The sequence below is a fragment of the Entamoeba invadens genome, assembly GCF_000330505.1.
Source record: "Entamoeba invadens IP1 unplaced genomic scaffold scaff_1105074724527, whole genome shotgun sequence".
NCBI classification, from domain to species: Eukaryota; Evosea; order Mastigamoebida; family Endamoebidae; genus Entamoeba; species Entamoeba invadens.
Window position 1 is genome coordinate 86,384 of NW_004443593.1, and position 5,890 is coordinate 92,273.

A 5,890-nucleotide genomic window follows, 5' to 3' on the forward strand; every position below is an offset into this window, starting at 1 on the left:
AAGTCAACAGATTGTGTTAAGAGGAAAAAAATGGTGTTTTTATATACTATTTATGAGGGTTTTGTTTTTTCCTTTTTCAATTGAAAAACAAAACATATTTAATTTTTTGTTATTACAAAAAGACAAATTCTAAATTATAGTTTCACATATCCAAAAATTATTTTATCAAGTAAAAATTTGTTTTGATATTTTTAAAATGTGAATAAATGTGTCAATAATTGATATTGATTTATTCGTTACATCAATTTATGAAATATAATTTTATTGAACAGTCGATATCTCTGACAAAATATGAACACATTTTAACAATAAAGTTTTGCTTAATATCGTATTATTGGTGAAGATTAAAAATTACCAATAAAAAATCGTTCTCATAATTTTAATAACCAAATAATCACTTAACAATATAATTTCATTCTGATGAATAAAGTGTATTCATTAGTTGCTTTCACAATGATTTGTTATTCGAAAAATCATTACTCAATGTCTTGTTTATGTTTTATGAAAGTCGTTAATTTTTTTAAGTAAAAAATTTAGAGAAAGAATCTAACCCGTCACACCGTGACACAAAAAATGGTTTAAAAACAAAACGAATAAACAATATAATTATCTATTTTATAACAACATCTGTAATATCGATATCGTTTAGTAAATACTTGACATGTTGGTTGTATAATCACTGGCTATTTTGATCGTAAAATGATGTGGAAATACAATCACAATTCACATCAAATAAATCAAACAATGAACTATTGATATAGTATAAATTTAATTAAAATATAATAAACAATAAACAAGTGAAATGGTTAATTAACGTGTATTATAAATTAACATCAACATATCAATAGCAAAAATTTATAATAAAACAACAATAAATTATAATTTATTTTTTTAAATGTGAAACTATTTTTAATAATTATTATCATATAATTGAACCAGTCGATTAATTATGGATAATTTTATTATAAATTATCATAATTTTAAAAGGGTTAAAACACCGGAACCCCAAACAACTTAATTCTTTCATTTCAACAAATTATTTAAATTTTACATTGGTGTGATTAAATAATCGACCATTTGAAAACCCCACGCTCGTTAACCGTTTGTTATCATCAAATTAATTTATATTTTATAAATTTATCAATATGATATGTTCATAACGTGTTTTTGTATTTTTAATGTTTATTGTATTGCAATTTGCTTTGTTATTATAATTTCGAAGTTGAAACGTTTATTCGATCTTAATAATTCGAGTTTATATTACTCTGTGTTTTTATATTATTATTATGTTAAAACATATTGATTATAGTGATAATTTAAGTTTATTCAATAGAGTTTATAATTTGAATATTCACAACAAAAATTAACCACTAGATGAGCAGAAATCAAATTTCATTTTATGGTGTCCAAAAGGTGGACTATTTATTCAAAATTTCGATGTTTTAATTTATTCGTTTTTGTTATTATGTTTTGATGTATTGTTTCGTATTATAAGTTATAAATTGTTAAAAACTATAAAATAAAAACCAATATCTAGTTTGAGTTGTTTGGAATGTTCGTTTTTACGAATTTACCCTTGTTTTAATTGATAGCCATATTATATAACATTTTTACAAAGTAAATTATTTTTTATGTTTTACAAGCAACAATAACATTATTTTTGGACAATAACAATTCGCAGTAATATTTCACGCCGCAGTGATTTTTCACGGTACTCTAATTATAATTTTATTTCATATTATATTTTACCACTCAATTGTTTTGATTTAATTTACCACTCCTTGAAGTTTTCCAGGAGTGCAAGTTTTGTACTATCAAATTCAAAACAAATTGCACAACAGTGAAACAAATTGTTTGCAGTGAAGCGACTTCAACTTCAATTCACATAGAAATTCCAGAGGTCCAGAATGTTTCTATTTCGCAGTGCACAACTCTGAAAATATCAAAATTGAAACTTGAGAAGTTAAATACTGAAATTTATATAAAAAATTCATATGTTAAAGTTGATGGATTTGAATCTAAAATTGATAAAAACAAATTCTACTACAGCAAAAACAAAAATAACATTGTTAGAAACGACTGCAATGAATTTTGTGGGCTGTCTAAATTTGTACCAACGTCGCTTGGGTCTGTAGTCACCAAGAACGTTATTACTCAAAGTGAGTACCACAAAGACTTGAATTACGAGATGTTAATTTCGTCTTATTTTTGGGACAAGATGGGGTACACACAAACCATTTCGTATATCAACTCGACTGGACAGTTTGAGAACTATAATCCCAATGACTGAAAAAAAATGAAGATCAATGTGGAAGGACTTAGTTGGGTGTCATTAGGAGTCGTGTCAAGTACATACTATTTGTTTAAGTACTTAATAATGGTATGAAGGACTCTTTATATTGGGATGGATTCTAGTGATGAATTTTTAATCATAAAGGCAATGAAATTGAAAATGAGCAACATGTGACGTTTGGATTAGTACGTAGTAAAGTGGATATTGCCGGGTGTGGTTTTATTAAAAGCACTAATGAAGTCTTCTTCACTGTCAATGGAAAATTAATAAAAAAAGTAAAAATAAACTTTTTGGATTTGTCTGTTACCATCGCATTCAATCAAACAAATCCAATTACAGTCAACTACGGCAAAGAACCATTTATTTACAATTTGTCGTCTTTGAATATTAATGAAAAGTAATTCAATTGTTTTATTGATTAATTTCATTATATTTAATAGTTTAGTATAGTAATTCAATTAATTAATATTTAATTATTAATAATTAACTATTTAAAAACATTTGATTTAAAACAAGTACTAAATTTTGTGATTGATTTAATCATAAAATATAATGTAAACACAATATAATGTGATCATGCATCAAATAGAAACTTCTTGTTAATGTGATTTAAATAATATTTATATTTGAATGAAAAATACTTTCTTCACAAAAAGAAAATCAAAAAAGATATTCTTTTAAGGTTTCACGATTTTACACCGACACCAGTGCACAATAGTTCAATAAACTATTTTTATATCAATAACATTTTTTTAAAATCAAAATTGAAATTTTGTTTTTTAATTTCACCAATTTTTAAAACATGATTACTATTTATTCTAATTATTTCTTAAAAACCAGATCGAATTAAATTCACAAAATAACAAACCCTTTATTAATATAGTATATATAGCAGATCTTTCTGATTATTATTGTTTACTAATTGTAATATTATTAATTATTTTATAAAAACTTTAAATTTCAAACAAAGATGTCTAGCACAGCAATTATTATTTCAAGAGAAAATGATAAAGAAGAAATTGTGGATGATTACCATTTTGAAACTCCAAATGATGTAATCAATAATATTTGTCAATCTTTTCAAAATTATTCTTTTTCGTCTCAAGCATCAACAATGAAATATGCTTCTATCATTCATATCAAAGGAGGTAAAATATCTCTTTTTTGACTGCAAATAGTCATTCAAATAGTTCAAACCAGTTTTTTAAATGTACATTTACTCATTGTCCATGTAAACTTGTTTTGGTACTGTCCAAACAAAAGAACAGAGTCGTTCAAATTACACTTAAACACCTACACACTCATAACTTTGATATTCTTCCTTGTATAATTTATCCATTTTTTACAGATGAAGAAAGAGCTGATATGATAGCAAAACATAAACTTGGGGTATCTCCAGAAAATATTAAAAAGGATTTAAATATTCCGTTTTCAAGTGTAAAAATTGGATCTATTGTAAGAAAATGCGCAGAGAAAACTGGTAGAGTACAAAGTATTGATTTGGCTGAGTATTTAAAAACTTTGGAAAACTGGAGCACTGTTATGATAGTAGTTATAGTATGTCACCTCTCTCGAACTCGCAAAAATCGCACACTATGAAAATCACTTTATTAGGGTTTTTTTAACTTTTTGGACCCCCCTTTTTTAACACCCAGTGTTATCCTACAGCGATTTTTCAATTTCAAAACCTTCGAAAACCACAAAGGATGAAACAGTTTTTATTATCGATTTTCCTGGTTTTTGAGAAAAATTTCTTCAAAAATCGCAAAGGATTAACCATCATTTATATGGGTTTTACGACCTCATTTTTCAAGGTCAAATGACATAAAATTGCCTAAAATTTACTCATTTTACACTAAAATATTGTTTATTTTAAAATTTATATAAAATTAAAAATTTGAGGTAATATATGTTAAAATAAACATAAATTAGTATTTTAATAATAATTGCAAAAAGTTGCGAGTTCGAGAGAGTCGACCTACTATAACTACTCTAAGTGAAACCTAAAAGTTCGAGAGAGGTGACTTAGTATAGTTTTGAAAATAATTTTAAAAATAAATTTTGAACAAGACTAGAACATAAACTAACATAATAATAAGAACCGAAACGAAGTGAGGTTCCACGAACAACATATATAATAAAAAAATATTTAATTTCGAGGTAGCGAATTCGCGACCTCGACTTTATAGTTTAAAATAAATTAGAAATGAGTTTTAGAGAAGGAACTGATTTTAAACAAAAACAAATTAAAGAACATCAAACAAGAAGATTGCGACATAGATAACAATTTCTAAATCAAAAACGTAATAAAATATTTATGGAGAACATACCTTTTAATAAGTTGACAATTGATCATCCGTTTAAGAGTTTAAATAAATATGAATCTATATTGAAGAAAGATGTTAATAAAAAACAAACCATTAGTAAAGACTTCAATCCAAAAACCATGAAGAAACTTTATTCAAGACCTTATTACTCTCCATATTTTAATAGTTATGAAGTCGATTTAGCTTTCTTTGATTCCGGAAACAGTACCAAACAAAATATCTACATGTTCATTATTAATATTAACACCAAATATTTGTATGTATTTTCACTTTATAATAAAAACAATGACAGTTTAATAATGCCTTTTAGTACATTACTTAATGTTGGAGTTGTTTTTGATAACATACGTTTTGATGGTGAATCTGCATTGAATAGCACTTATATGTCAAATTATTTCAATAAATTGAATATAAGAACATATTCATCCTCATCCAAACATATTAATAAAAACAGAGTTGTAGATCGAGTTATCAGAACAATTAGAACTGCTTATGATAATATAAGGTCAAGATATGTAAACAAAAATCAAGATATACTTATTCAAGAAATTGTTACTTACTATAATTTTTCAAAACATAATAAAACTGGTTATCGACCTATTGATATGCAATACATACCTAATTACAACAATATGTATAAATGCTATCAACTTGAATATGATTATATTAAACAAATGGGTAAGAAGAATGATGAAATATTATATAAACAATTTGAAAATGGATTGTTATCTTATAAATATGGAGACAAGTTAATAATATATTTGGATAATAGCAAAGACAATACTTTCAGAAAGACAATAAACAATTTTAGTACTAAATCAACAATGATAAGATATGATCATGGTAACATAGTATGTAAACTTGATGATAATGATAAAATTGTAACAATTCCATGTTATTTTGCACGTCGTGATTACATCTAATTCAATATTAATAATAAAGTCGAATCGAATACAATCTACGCGAAGCTTATTTACAATTTGTTATTCATGTATATGTTTATTTTTGTTCTATAAAATGAGAAAATTATACATGAATTTACATAATAATAATTGCAAAGTAATAAATACATATCAATTTGAAGTTGAATTACCAATTGAATTTGTTTGTTCTACTAATAATAAATATATTAATACTATTTCTACTAGATTCTATAATTCATATGGTCAGATTGATTGTGGAAATATTTTAAGAAGTGATTTGAATTCTAGTAATGATTATCCTTCACAAGATGGATTTATAATTTTTGCTAACAGTGATAATCAAAAAT